The sequence below is a fragment of the Pecten maximus genome, chromosome 7, assembly GCF_902652985.1.
Source record: "Pecten maximus chromosome 7, xPecMax1.1, whole genome shotgun sequence".
NCBI lineage: Eukaryota > Metazoa > Mollusca > Bivalvia > Pectinida > Pectinidae > Pecten > Pecten maximus.
The window spans coordinates 45,796,259-45,812,616 of NC_047021.1; the positions used below are offsets into that span (position 1 = coordinate 45,796,259).

Below are 16,358 nucleotides of genomic sequence, written 5' to 3' on the forward strand. Positions count from 1 at the left end.
ATTGCATGGACATTTCCCCGTCATCCAAGGTTTTCTGAGCTTTGCTGAAAAGCTTGTTTCTCCTCATATGGTTCATCATTTCTGGCACGAACCTTTATTACTTATCTAAAGAAACAAAACTTGAAACACTTTCTGATCATTCGTCCGTATCCCTCACAATAAAACTGGAGCCATACCCTAAAGTTAGGCCAATGAAGTAGTAGGATGTATATATGAGAATGTACGATGTAGAATAAAAATGTAAATGCAATAACACAGAATATTTTATAAACATCGACCCATTGAATGATAATGCTGGAACTCCATCGATAGATGAACGTGATTTTTAAAGATTAATTGACAAAGTTGGTTCCTTTTTGTGTGATATATGTTTACCAATGGATGACGTTTTTAATTGTAAATCTAATGAAACTAACATTGGTCAAAGTAAACAGTCAAAATTGAAAGATGATATACATTGTTTCAACATTTGATACTGTAAGTTTTAGGCTATTGTATTGTGTAGCATTTGTATATCACTTGCTTTTAATTAATCAAATTTAGGAACCTAACATTGACTAACACTTTAAATTTTCCATGACAAACAACATTCCTTTTGAAACTTTCCTTGACAAAAGACAACGTGTTTGTTCACTTATATGCAGTTACAGATAACAATACTTTTTTTGTTGCATGATGAGCAGGAAACTTACTTTTTTATTTAAAGTAAAAGTATAAATATACTTGATCAATTAGAGATGACAGCTCTAGAGTGTGACGAGCTGATGCCACTTTCGTTAAGTATATGTATTGATGTAGGCCGTTTAATGTATCTTACTAATGAGGAGATTGTAAGTTAACAATGGCTCTGAAGTTACCACAGGCGTCTGCATTTGGTCTGGTCGACAATTAAAGTTAGTAATATGTACAGATCAGATTTCCCGTTGAAAAACCGCTCTAAATAGATTACTTTCATTCCACACTCGATGCATCGTCGGCTGTCACGACCGATTTTGGACTATTTTCTGGTCTTTAGATCTCTGTCACACCGGAAAAGAGTTAATACCCCGCAGGTAGGGCATATGAATTGTGCCCAAAACTTACAGTATTAAATATTGAAACAAGGTTTATCATCTTTCAATTTTGACTGTTTACTTTGACAAATGTTAGTTTCATTAGATTTACAATTAAAAACGTCATTTATATGTTAAGGGGATAAGCCTCAAGCTGTATTATATGTGTGGGAAGGTGTCGAGGCCCTAGACCTCTCACACATATAGTACAGTTTGTGGCTTATTTCTAACTTAAAGCACAATGTTATTTGTGTAAATATAAACCAGAAGTAAAAATATAAGCCATTAATGTATACCTGTGCACTCTTGCGTATCAATTCATTCATCACATATTAACCAGATAAGGTAATGCACGTGTACTGACATTAGATGTGTGTGTGTGCGTTTTACCGTATCAATACATTCATCACATATAAACCAGATAAGGTAATGCACGTGTACTAACATTAGATGTTTGTGTGTACGTTCTACCGTATCAATCCATTCATCACATATTAACCAGATGAGGTAATGCACGTGTACTAACATTATATGTTTGTGTATGCGTTCTACCGTATCAATCCATTCATCACATATACACCAGACAAAGTTATCTTATGATATCGAATGCATGCAGAAGTAGTTCCTTTCCTACATTTCTCGTTGGCAAAATATTTTCCAGCGATGAACGTGTCTACTTTTACAATCAGCGTATAATACGCAAAAAGCTGGTGATACCGACGAGGTTTAGAGAGACATCATTTATTAGTTCTGAAAATACACTTAAAACAGCGATGTCTTTCTTTAATATCTCTGACACAGATATGGAAAGATTTCTTAGGAAATGGATCGTGTAGAGTCATACAAAATACAACAACACAGTAGATCTGGTCAACCATTGAAAGAAGGCGATGTACAAGCATAATATCAACCCAACAACAGTTTTTACTTATCTTTCCTGTCATTTCTAAAAATCTTTAGACGGACGTGATCAAACCATGATCAGTATGGGTTATCACATTATTATCAGAGTCGAGGTGAAGCCCTCCATACTGTAATGTACCGGAAGTAGTTGTATACCTCTTTTTACCTGGCATTGGAGTAGACATATTGGGCGAACTTGATTCTAGCTTGCCGTTTGTGCCGTTTGCCGGTTTTGAGCTTGCCGACGGCACGTACATTCAAGCAAAGCGGCTCAGTTGCAATATGGCCGACAAAAACCAAAACATTTATTTCTTTTTATTTAATTTATCTATAGATATATATGAATAAACATATTTCAAAAGCATTGAAAACATCAAACGCTGTAGAACATTCAAACTTATTTTGCAATATAAATGACTAAAATAGCCTGACAGACTCAAAACAAGTTGAAATCCTTTTAACTTCTAACTTCGTCTAATTCGGTTGAACACGTCGCCATCTTGTTTGCCGGCGTGCCGGTGCTCCCGAACAGGCTGGAATTGACGCCGATCAGCACATACCGAAATTGCGCGCCCATTTTCGGGACACAATCAAGTAATTTTACCGCATTGCCACCTTGCTGTCGGCAAACCGGCACGTCAGAATCAAGTTCGCCCATTGTTTCCATTTATCGTAACAGGGCTCGCGTTAGATGCAAGTTGTTTTTTTTTATATATCTGATGTCATAAATTTTGTATAGAAGTTATAATGCATAAAACGCACACGGAAACCCGGAATTTCGGTAAACAAACCAACAGAGGCTGAATCAGCCAGCCGGTAAACAGAGAGTTGGTTGCTTGAGAAGCTGGAGAATGAGAGAAGCTCGAGAATTGAAGCCCGAGAATTAAAGGATATGAAATTTATGGTAGGTAGATCAAACAGAATAAAGGAATGGATTTCATGCAAGTTAAGGTAAATGGCATTGAAACTGAAAGTAGAATTGAACCTAGCTAGATGGACTATTGTAGGCCTAATAATTAGAGCAAATTTACTGTATAATTTGCTGTTTACATCGGCGTTTGTAGCGATTGATATGTTATTACGATACAGATTATCAGTTATTTACTTTTTATATTGATGTATCGATTTATTTCCCTTACATATGGAATCTGGACAAGGTGAAAAGAATTGGTTCATTTACACATCAGTTAACTACATGTGATCATGATCTGTATATATATTTTTTGTTTTAAACCAATTGGCACTCAGTCTGTTAATTATAAAGTAAACAGCATGAGTATACATGTATGTGTGATCTTAGAATGTTTTATCAAGTTGTTTTATTACCACCCTATTTATACACGATCATTGGTGCACACAGGCCTGTTGTCATCACTGGAATTGGATAGATATACATGTAATTATAAGTAGCTACAGGCTAGGTCTAGAATTTGATAGATATACATGTAATTATAAGTAGCTACAGGCTAGGTCTAGAATTTGATAGATATACATGTAATTATAAGTAGCTACAGGCTAGGCCTAAGCATTAGTTAAATCAGCAAAGCAGTGCAATGAATTCTAAGATGATAAATTAAAGTGGGACTTTATTCACCCAGTATAGATACTGGCCAGTCAACAGATCGGTTAAAGATAAATATTTCGATTTTTATAAATACATTTACACCTGTACAATGTTTCATTTCATTTCAACAAATTGTATTGTACATTGTACTTTAAATTTGTATAAATACATGGGATTAGACAACAGACTTAACCTATATCTAAAGTCTTCTCCTAAATACATTAATGGACAACCTTTAATTTGTTTAATGGTTTAATATTGAAAACTAATTTAGAACAAACTAAACAAGTAAACTGTTTTCATATCTAACACATAAGAGTAAATAAGTAGTAAACATTCAATATTAAAAGGAACATGATAATCACATTAATTATCATTGATAGGATAACTAAAATGTACTTGATGTTCATTGATTTTGTCATCTTAATACCTAACATACATAATTTATTACAACATAGGGTTGTTCAAGCAAACGACAAACTATTGCTGTGTACAATGTAAGTATACCTGCATGCAGCTGCCTATATCATTTAATACAACATTAAGGAGTTGGTATAATGCGTACTATAATTGATTAATAATGATAGGAATTATATTACAAATGAAAGGATTATGAACATGATAATCAACTCTTACAACAGTAATGTATATATATAATTGTAATTTTAGTAATCCAGTCATGTTTATTTTACAAATGATATTGCACATTTTATTTAGTTTTCTGTAATGATAATCGTTCACACGGGTTTTAATACAATAGATATGACAATCACATTATGGAAACAATAACAGTAAATTGTTTAATAAATGCTGCATGTACTATCAGTAGCTTGTTATAAGTTTCAGCATCATATACTATTATTAATAGCAAGTATTCTACTCATTGTATGGTGGCTACTATCTATATACCTATGTGAATCCCTGTCATACAGCAAGGATTTCCTTGTCACCATGGTGTCATACTCTCTATATACTTATGTGACATGAAATACCTGTCATACTGCAAGGATGTCCATGTCACCATGTTATCAAACTCTCTATATACTTATGTGACATGGAATCCCTGTTAAATTGCAAGGATTTCCTTGTCACCATGGTGTCATACTAATCTATAAACGTATGCGACATGAAATACCTGTCATACTGCAAGGAGTTCGATGTCACCATTGTGTCCTATTCTCTATACAGTATACTTATGACAATAAATCTCTGCATTAACCAATAGATTTTGGAGAACATATCTGTTGCTTGTGACTTTTGATAATGTGATTTATCCTAGTTTTCCAAAATTATGTAATGATTTTTGAATTTGATGATGACCATTCATAAAAATGGTCATTCATAAAAATCTCTGACATGCTGCAAGGATCTTCATGTCAGAAAATTGCGTAGAATTATTTTGTAAAATGATATAGAGACAATCTATTATGAATCTGAACTTGTCTCTAAATCTTCTTCTGTAAAAAACTCTTAATTTCATAAATGCGATAGTTTAATGCTCTATTCAATTGCCCTTCAGTGTTTGAAAAATTCATGAATATGACATCGTCATGGATACCGGCGACCTTCCATACCACTAATATTACTAGTGCCCCAGTAGCAGGATGGGTGGAAAACGAGAGTGCATTAGATGAAGTCATTGAAGCACACAAGAGGAAAATAGATGACCAAAGTCATTGAAGCACACAAGAGGTAAATACTCTATGCTTTTATTGCATGGTAAGTTATCATTGCAGTATATGTTATTGCATTATGTATGTGTAGTAATATAAACTTTTTCAAATTCACCATTCTGAGTATTCAATGTTGCTATATTTCTCTGGCAGTAAAGCAATAGAAAATATCTTAATTACATATGACTGACCCTGTTATTTTGTAGTTATGAAATCCAGTCCGAAGTTAAACAGAGTGAAAAGGAGACAGGGAAAAGGTAGATGGTCATCATCAAATTCAAAAATCATTACATAATTTTGGAAAACTAGGATAAATCACATTATCAAAAGTCACAAGCAACAGATATGTTCTCCAAAATCTATTGGTTAATATGCAAATATAGAAGATACTGAGCTTTCATACGATGCTTGTATTTTAATCACTACTTGCACAAACAATATTGGAGTGTTAAAACGATGATATGTTTATCTGTTTTAAAAGAAATATATTATTTGATACTGCGACTATATATGTATATCATACTTTCTGATAAATTCAACAAAATTGAAATACGTGTATATCTTATTGTCCATCATACTTTGCTTTTGAACGTTTTCATGTTGTTGGCTTTGATATTTCCTGGTTGCTCTTATCTTTGAGGTATTCAACTTAATAAGAAGACAGTAAAGGACAATATTGCTGCAGAAGAAGGGATTTACCTATTGCAATGTGATCCATTACCTTCAAATGTATAAGGTGAATTTATTTCAATAAAATGACTTACCATTGTAAGTTTTGGACTTTTGAAAACATAATAGCCTTTTTTAATGACACTTTATTGTTTGAGGCATATCTAGATGACGTAAGGTTAATAAGTAGCAACAAAGCTTTTCAGGAATGCATGTATTATATGAAGATCACTTTTTATCATCTGTCCTGTCAGATTAAATACCAGATGTATTACTGCACATATCAGGAATAATAACCAAAATATTCCGGTCAGAGGGTCTGTCACAAGACAACGTATATGTATTCTTTTCAAAACGTGACAATTATATTAACTTAAATATTTCGAAACTCATGTGACCGTTAAGAACCATATGCCACTTGTCTGATTTGTATAAAGTTTTTTGCAAGTTTGTTACTGGTACTTATTTGTACTTTCAGCATCTAAGAATGAGGTCAGACAACTCACAAATGTGGAAAAAGATAACATTCAAGGTGACTACATTGGCTTCTTTCTAATGAAGCTTCTCAAAATGTCTCAGCATTAAACAGTTATCTAATTTTCACTTTAGCATTGAACTGTTTTTGCACTATCGTGCATCATGTAGTTTGCTTGCAAAGCTCTGGCATTCAAATAGATCGGAAATACAATACAAAATCAGTTTAATGCTTATATTTACATTCCATATATATTTTTCCACATTTTGTGAATACAATTAAGTGTAGATTATGATAAATCTCTGATTATTGACGGTGATGTAACAGCCTTGTAACGTGAAGACCGTCAACGTCGTCATGGCGCTAATTGATGACGTCATCAATCAATGATCACCGAGGGGGGCGGTGTTTCAACATTGCCATGGTGTTTGCTGTGAGTCGCGTGTTATGTGGTATTTAAGCTCAGTTATTGTAAATACCACAACTTTCAATCCAGGTTTAAATGGGGCATGCCACGCAAATGTATTGTTTTATATCAAATATGAGAAATATGAATGCCAAATGATCGTATTGAAATGACTATTATATGATGTTTTAAAATGATTTTATAGTTCTGTGTTTTCTGTATTTTAAGCCATGGAGGCTGTCAACATGCTGTGGAAAGAGACTGTAATGTTCCTGTAGCAAAGGTGGATGGGAGGAACATTTATGACACAGAAATACGATCTCTAAGACCAAATGAATTGCTCACTGATGTGGTAAAGCTACTTAATATTCAATAGTCATTATACTGCTTCAAAATTTATGGGGATGGGGGTAGGGAGGGGTTTACTGGAATCAGGTTGTACTGTCCGTCATATCATCCAATGAAAACTGTATACTATGCAGAATGGATCTTAGTGAAACGGCAATCTCCATACATTGTAGATGTGTGTATTCTATTTCAAGTGTTGGAATGTTATAACCCTGTCAGAATGCAACAATTTAGGCGAGAGATACAGGTCCAATGAGCATCTTGTTTCCCCAGTGGCTTGCAATGGTGTTCCTAATATTATCACATTTATGAAAAATCACTTTTTGTGATATGTATTTTAGCACAAAACACATCCATTTATTAAGATATATCAATTTAAAAGTGTAATTGTTTTCAGGTAATGGACAGTTATTTGTCAGTGCTCAGAATGATCTTGGAGGGAAGGTCATCCACTATGTCCAGACAAAAATGACAAGCATCATCAATCGAATACATGTTGTAAAAAACGTAGAAAAGGAGGACCCACTGCAGTAAGCAAATCATTAAGAGATTGTACATGCACATTATTACAACTCAACATGTAGTCTTTCCAAATAGATCAAGTATGATGTTACACAAAATTTGTATGATTCATAAAATAATCGTGAAATTCAGAGGAAAGTAGAATTGGTAGATATTACTGAGATTTCTGTCTACTTGAACACCACCGGAGTTCTGTTGTCATAGCATCATATCATGGTCATATACAAAGTACCTAACAAGAGGCCCATGGGGCCTGTATCGCTCACCTGGTTGGATTTGACCAAATGTCAAAATAATGTACATGTTCAATTCCTTTTGTTTGTTAACCTCAAACAATGTTATTTATGGTTATAGCGTGGGGATCCCAACTGCTTTAAAGAAATAATGAAGTCCAGAGTTTACAACATGCATTTATAACTTTATGACTAGTAGTGATTTAAAGGAATTACCTCTATTTCCCATATGGGGCCCCGTCCCTTTTGACCCTCGGGGGTCAGAGTCACCATTTATGCAAAATCTGTTCCCCTTCCCCAAAGAATGTTTCTTACCAAATTGGGTTCAAATCCATTCATAACTTTATGACTAGTAGCAATTTTAAGGAATTACCTCTGTTTCCCCATTAGGCCCCGCCCCTTTGGCCCCTTGGGGGTTAGAATCACCATTTATGCAAACTCTGTTCCCCTTCCCCAAAGAATGTTTCTTACTAAATTGGGTTCAAATCCATTCACAAATTTATGACTAGTAGCGATTTAAAGGAATTATCTCTATTTCCCATATGGGGCCCCGCCCCTTTGGCCCCTCGGGGGTCAGAGTCACCATTTATGCAAAATCTGTTCCCCATCCCCAAAGGATGTTTCTTACTAAATTGGGTTCAAATCCATTCATAACTTTATGACAAGTAGTGATTTAAAGGAATTACCTCTATTTCTCATATGGGTCCCCGCCCCTTTGGCCCCTTGGGGGTCAAAGTCACCATTTATGCAAAATCTGTTCACCTTCCCCCAAGAATGCTTCTGACTAAATTGGGTTCAAATCCATTCATAACTTTATGACTAGTAGCGTTTTGAAGGAATTACCTCTATTTCCCCATTAAGCCCCGCCCCTTTGGCCCCTCGGGGGTCAGAGTCACCATTTATGCAAAATCTATTCCCCATCCCCAAAGGATGTTTCTGACCAAATTGGGTTCAAATCCATTCATAACTTTATGACTAGTAGCGATTTAAGGGAATTACCTCTATTTCCCCTATTGGGCCCCGCCCCTCAGGCCCCTTGGGGGTCAGAGTCACCATTTAAGCAAAATCTGATCCCCTTCCCTGAAGGATGTTTCTGACCAAATTGGGTTCAAATCCATTCATAACTTTATGACTAGTAGTGATTTGAAGGAATTACCTCTATTTCCCCATTAGGCCCCGCCCCTTTGGCCCCTTGGGGGTCAGAGTCACCATTTATGCAAAATCTGTTCCCCTTCGCCAAAGGATGTTTCTGACCAAATTCGGTTCAAATCCATTCATAACTTTATGACTAGTAGCGATTTGAAGGACTTACCTCTATTTCCCCATTAGGCCCCGCCCCCTTGGCCCCTTGGGGGTCAGAGTCACCATTTCTGCAAAATCGGTTCCCCTTCCCCAAAGGATGTTTCTGACCAAATTGGGTTCAAATCCTTTCTTGACTTTATGACTAGTAGCGATTTAAAGGAATTGCCTCAATTTCCCCTATTGGGCCCCGCCCCTCAGGCCCCTTGGGGGTCAGAGTAACCATTTATGCAAAATCTTATACCCTTCTGCCAAGGATGTTTCTGAACAAATTTGGTCAAAATCCAATAAGAACTTTTTGACTAGTAGCGATTTGAAGCAAATGTTGACGGACTGACGACGGACGACGGACGCTGCACCATGGCATAAGCTCACCGAACCTTCGGTCCAGGTGAGCTAAAAATGGTACATATATTCAACATGTTTCTCTGATGCACCATACAGGCACTGTAAAATGGTTTAGCTTTGCAATACAGCCATACCATCTTTGGCTGCTTCTTGTATAATATTGATCTTTAAACATGTAAATATGTATAAATAAGCAATGTGCAGAATTTTCTTAATGCACTTTAAAGCTTTGATACATTTTGGCATGAACCTTAAGCAGTGAATCAAAGATTTTTATTCGGTTAATTCTAATGATTTTGCAGGTTCCAGCGGTAGACATTGAGAAGATAGTGGGGATTTATTACACACCAGGCCATTGGACATTAGAGGTAATTTTGGTTAATTATCTACTCTTCTAATAGATCCGCCAGAGTACAAAAGAAATATATTGATCATGTTTAACAGAACATATATTATATTTTCAACTAAATAATTGGCTGCCGCAAGAGTTGCTCTCAACTCATCCTTATTATTCATTCAGCAATTATTTGGATGCTATCTATTACTGTAATAGTTTCCTCAACTTATCTAAACATTCATTTGGTACCTGATAGATAGTAGAAGTGCAGAATTGAAGAATCTACTACTACAACCCAACTGGAGAGCATTGGACAGCTATGAAGAAAATAGAGATGAACTGGAAGTATGTGATTTAATTATTGTTATCAATATATTACGTATGAGAAGAAATGCTTTCATGAAATACAGGTAAATACCATTGAATTGATATCTTTCCTTTTCTGAGTGGAATATGATGTTCTGTTTTAGTTCTAGATCTGTCAGTGTATGCATATACGTGTATAAGAGCATGTCATGATTCCGATGTTTAGCTCCGATACATTTCGAACAGATATCATAGATTACATACCATTTAATGTATCTTTATGAACTAGACAAATGACTTGACACAAGCAAAAATATTCTTTACTGATTTTCAGGGTCTTTTCTAAAACTTATTTATGTACATGATGTGAGAAAGAAACATACTGTCTTTCAAAATAGTATGAATGCAATATTAGTTTACTTTATGGGGAAAAAATTGAGTAGGAAGTCTTGGTCATTAAACACACACATAATGATGCTCTTGTTGTATGCTTACATGTAGCATGTACATGATCGTTGTGTACAGACAAAATTCAGGAAATCACTACAAGTGTCTATAAAGGATGATCGTAAAACCCTGCTGGTTTCTAGGTATTTTCAGCAACTTAACTGTATTTGCATACATATTAAATGTTTACGTAAGAATGCAGTAATCGATTGTTTACATTAAGTTATAATTCTATTGATAAAAATATCAATTTCAGGAAGTATATCCTTGACCTCCAAGAGACCTTTGATGTAGCATTCAGGGCAAGTGAGTGGACAGTTGTCAAGAATCCACATACCCGACAGACGGATTGCTGTAACTGTGGAGTCAGTTGTTTGATGGTTAGAATACATTGTCATAACATCATCTTGCAACACTTTTAAACTCATGCAATAAAATGGTATTATGCAGGGTTAATAAATACGCCTCAAGTAATTGTAGATATACTGTAATTTTCAATTAGCATTTAACAACTAGACTTAGATCAGAATAAGATTATGAAAAACTGCAACTGGTGTAGAAATAATGTAAATTAATAAATATGAAACAATGTGTATTTGTTAATGTTTCAGTTTGCAGAAGAAACATCTGGGTGCCAACATCAGTGAGAAACATTAAAGACTGTGACATCAATGAGACACGTCATAAAGCAGCAACATACCTTATGTTATATGAAGGTTCTTAAATTCATCTGTTTTTTATAAGCTATTTGCGTTTTATGATAACAAAGACTTATGCGTTCAGATTTTTTTTTCCAAACCATTCTTTCAATCTCTTTTATTGCTCTACAATGCATTTTTATGCTAATAAGGGGCATATCTAACTGTCATATTTCTATTTCAGTTTTCTTAGATGGAAGTTGTCCCAAATGTGGATTTGAACTTGGATCTGATGAAAGTGTAATTATGTTTTTACAGCTCTTTACACCATTTTGTTTCGTTACGTAATGTTTTCATATGAGTTTAAGTGTAACGTACAAAATTTACCGCTGTTAGCTCACCAGGTCCAAAAGACACAGGTGATCTTAATTATGCCATACCATGGCATGTGTGGAACGTCTGTCCTTCAACCATTGACTTCATAACTGCTAATCTGAATTTGACCAAACTTGGTTATAAGCATCCATATGGGGTAGGGACTCAGGATTGTACAAATGGTGTGGCTAACACCTTGGGGGCCTGAGGGGCAGGGCCTAAAGGGGCCATTTTGGCTATATTGATATAAACGATTTCTCTGAAACCAATCAATGGATATCGCTCATGTTTGTCTGGTATGATCACTCTGGATTATCTAGTTTTCATATTCAGCCAGTGCATTAACAAATGTTTAATTTTATTGACATTATTTCAGATTGAATGCAAGTGCTGTACAGGACATTATCATCTACCTTTCTGCACAGATGAAGAGATAATGGATCATGGTGACCCGGAGTTTGATTGCAGATTATGCAGAATCAACTTCTGGGTGAATAGATGAAGCTGGTCAATAAAAGTTATATCATGGCATACCCCCATGTCTGTCCAATGTTCACCAGTTTAAATGGAATTTGAACATAGAATTTCGTTTTTGAAAAACATAATTTATTTATCATTTTACAAAATATTACTTAATTATCTGTTTTTAAATTATGCCCGACTAAATTTCTCATCGTTATGCGTTTTTCATGGTCAAAAGCAAGAATAAATGTTAATTTATGATTGTTTATAGAAAGAACACGCATCTTCATGAGCCAATTTGGAAGAGATGAAAGTTTATCAATTTATTTTAATAGTTTACATTACAGCATAGAGGATCAGTTACAGCCACACTAACGAAAGTGACAAACAAGTACAAAATTGTGATTTTTGGCCACATGAGAATTCTTTTATCTTTTATCTTTCTCACTATCTTAAAAAGTTCATCTCATGTTTGTCTATCAAATTGTCAGTTACAAAAAATTAACCATGTCCGTATCTTTAACAAATTATTGAAGATAAAGAATTCATATTTGACAAACACAATTATTAATACAAGGACTTACAAACATGTAGCCTTTACTGTCCATGACTTAAACATTCATATATTAATATGGATGAGTATTATATTTACAAAATTATCAATAAAATTGTAACTCTGACCTTTGTTCTAAAGTCTAATATCTACCTTTAATGGCCATAATAACACAACTCTATAAGGGTGATTATAAATCAATCATGACATAAAATTGGTATTATTTTTTCTTAATATTCCTTGTTTCCTTTAATAGCAATCTATGTAGTGACCATTAACTTGCATTGCCCATTGATTTACCTGTTGATAGGTACCTTGTTAAGAGCCATTATATTTTTCACAATCAGTTTTTACATGTAATGCTTATTAACTCTTATCTGTTATCTTTGTACATGATTAAGAAATATTTAACAAAATAAGATCTAGATCAGATTTATCACTCTGAAATGTCTTAGACTCTGATATCTTAAATGCAAATATAACAAGCCGCCATATTGTTTACATTAAGAACATATTGAGAAAATATCAACTATTACTCTACCGAAAAACACGTAACAAAAACGAAAAAAAACTTTTGAGTTGCATCTCAGGCTTGTAGAAGACTGACGGGTACGAAAGCCTAGTCTACGAACATATTAAGTGTGGAGGTGATAAATTGTTAAACTATATAATTGTGACGTTCAACTTGATTGTTAAATACGAACATATACCCAAAGACTGGAAAAGAGGAACAGTTTTTACTTTGTACAAGGGGAATAGAAAGCCCCCCCCCCCCCCCCCCCCAAAAAAAAAAAAACTGACTTTGAAATTGTAACATGTAAAATTTATGTAGTTTATGTACCTCTTTTAACTTACAAGAATGTGTGAAATATAACCTTGAAAATGGTTCGTAAATACTATCAATACTGTTAACAATAGTGTAATACTTCATTGTCCAATAATGTACTATCAATACTGTTAACAATAGCGTAATACTTCATTGTCCAATAATGTACTATCAATACTGTTAACAGTAGCGTAATACTTCATTGTCCAATAATGTACTATCAATACTGTTAACAATAGTGTTATACTTCATTGTCCAATAATGTACTATCAATACTGTTAACAATAGTGTAATACTTCATTGTCCAATAATGTACTATCAATACTGTTAACAATAGTGTAATACTTCATTGTCCAATAATGTACTATCAATACTGTTAACAATAGTGTAATACTTCCATTGTCAATAATGTACTATCAATACTGTTAACAATAGTGTAATACTGTCCAATAATGTACTATCAATACTGTTAACAATAGTGTAATACTTCATTGTCCAATAATGTACTATCAATACTGTTAACAATAGTGTAATACTTCATTGTCCAATAATGTACTATCAATACTGTTAACAATAGTGTTATACTTCATTGTCCAATAATGTACTATCAATACTGTTAACAATAGTGTAATACTTCATTGTCCAATAATGTACTATCAATACGGTTAACAATAGTGTAATACTTCATTGTCCAATAATATACTATCAATACTGTTAACAATAGTGTAATACTTCCATTGTCAATAATGTACTATCAATACTGTTAACAATAGTGTAATACTTCATTGTCCAATAATGTACTATCAATACGGTGAACAGTAGTGTAATACTGTCCAATAATGTACTATCAATACTGTTAACAGTAGTGTAATACTTCATTGTCAATAATGTACTATCAATACTGTTAATAATAGTGTAATACTTCCATTGTCCAATAATGTACTATCAATACTGTTAACAATAGTGTAATACTTCATTGTCCAATAATGTACTATCAATACTGTTAACAATAGTGTAATACTTCATTGTCCAATAATGTACTATCAATACTGTTAACAATAGTGTAATACTTCATTGTCCAATAATGAACTATCAATACTGTTAACAAAAGAGTAATACTTCATTGTCAATAATGTACTATCAATACTGTTAACAGTAGTGTAATACTGTCCAATAATGTACTATCAATACTGTTAACAATAGTGTAATACTGTCCAATAATGTACTATCAATACTGTTAACAGTAGTGTAATACTGTCCAATAATGTACTATCAATACTGTTAACAGTAGTGTAATACTGTCCAATAATGTATTATCAATACTGTTAACAGTAGTGTAATACTGTCCAATAATGTATTATCAATATTTTAAGTACTGTTAACAGTAGTGTAATACTTCCATTGCAAAGAATCAGATATATAGGGTTCAACAGCAGTTGAAGCTTAAATAGAAAATTAGAAAAGAAACATTTGGATGTAAAATGTGTAGAAATGGTCTTTAAAACATGTTGGGAAACAAGGACATTGTCGTCATATTCCCCGCCCGTACAAATATTGTATTACATGAAATTAAATTGGACAACATGCTTGAAAACATAAAAGATGACATAGTATCGAGAATCATTACATGTATTTGTGTCCAGTCATCATGTTCCTGTGAAAGTGATCAACATAATTAGTAACATGTCTACCAGGTTTCATCAAAGTCCGATCATTCCTTCAAATGATATTGCGCAGAAAATGATCAGCCAATCAGATCAGAGTAGCCATGATTATCATTAAAGAAGCATGGAAGGTGCCAATAACCAAACCTGAGCACGGGTTTATGTAATTAGTCTACCAAGCAAGTTTCATCAAAACCTGATCATTTCTTAAAAGATATCCTGCAGAAAGCAACCAGCCAATCAGATAACAGCAGCTTTACTAAAAATATGTGGAATAATGCCGATAATCGAACTTGAGCAAAGTTGGCGGGGGATAATAAAAGCAATAGGTCTTTTCACCATTGGTGAAAATCCCTAAATATTATAACTTTTGGCAATGTTTGCATCATGAAATTTGACCAAAATTTACCCAAATCATAGTAATCTTTAATTTGTTTGTCTTTTGCTCCACATAGAAATATAAAACATTCTTTTCTAAAATTTCAAAATAAATCATCCATCACATGTATTCATGGATTTATTTTTTTCATATTTATTGTACATGTGTAATTTACGGAAAAGAACATTCAAATGTCAACAGAAGACTTAAAGATTGATTTTTATTAATTTTATTCGGCTCTGCCCTTCTAGCCCATGGGGAGTCCGCTCTACAATTTGCACAATTTCGAAATTCTACATGGTAGAACTTTACAAAAGCTTGTTTGTCTCTGGTGACCTAGTTAACAAAATAAAGTATAAATTCCATTTTCTTACATGACCAATACTGCAAATCACTTATATTTTGTGTGGGATTTATTTTCGCGTTAATTCGCAAGGAGAGTCAAACGCGAATTCAAATTCCTAGCAAATATTTATATAAGAATGACAAGAATAAGTGGCATCCGTTTTGAATCTACAGTAATCTTTAGTTGGTGAACAGACATCACTGTTAAAGTAATGATAGAATGATAAATTATATATTTATATCAGAGTGTAATTTTATATCACAAAACACTACAAGGAGCTGCGTAGAACGGTAATGGAGTTATAGCCTACAAACAAAAGGAAACATTAATTTGGTATTTTTAATTAAGTTTCCATGGTGACAGAAAAAATACCAAAAATGGAAGGTCCGCAATAGCAATTTGGTTTTTTCGACCGAGTTTCCATGGTGACTGGAAAAATTCCGAAAATGGAAGGTCGCAATAGCAAAAGGCACAACTACAGCACTAGTCTGATATATACAGTAATTTTCAAGAAGCTGCGTCAAATGGTTTTT

General features: G+C 33.8%; 1 long non-coding RNA gene across 4 annotated transcripts; it reads left to right on the forward strand.

The window, feature by feature from the left end:
* The first annotated feature begins 1,163 nt into the window (after positions 1 to 1,163).
* On the forward strand, positions 1,164 to 12,126 carry LOC117330980. 4 transcript variants are annotated; one of them, XR_004533430.1, is made up of 13 exons: positions 1,168 to 4,016; positions 5,039 to 5,238; positions 5,399 to 5,449; positions 5,833 to 5,928; positions 6,340 to 6,393; positions 6,971 to 7,094; positions 7,488 to 7,620; positions 9,795 to 9,860; positions 10,086 to 10,174; positions 10,839 to 10,962; positions 11,194 to 11,298; positions 11,465 to 11,520; positions 11,972 to 12,126. It is a non-coding gene; the product is annotated as an uncharacterized LOC117330980 (long non-coding RNA). The 4 variants fall into 4 exon arrangements; XR_004533431.1 differs by having other exon boundaries at positions 5,039 to 5,211; XR_004533433.1 differs by lacking the exon at positions 7,488 to 7,620 and having other exon boundaries at positions 1,164 to 4,016.
* Positions 12,127 to 16,358: the final 4,232 nt, after the last annotated feature.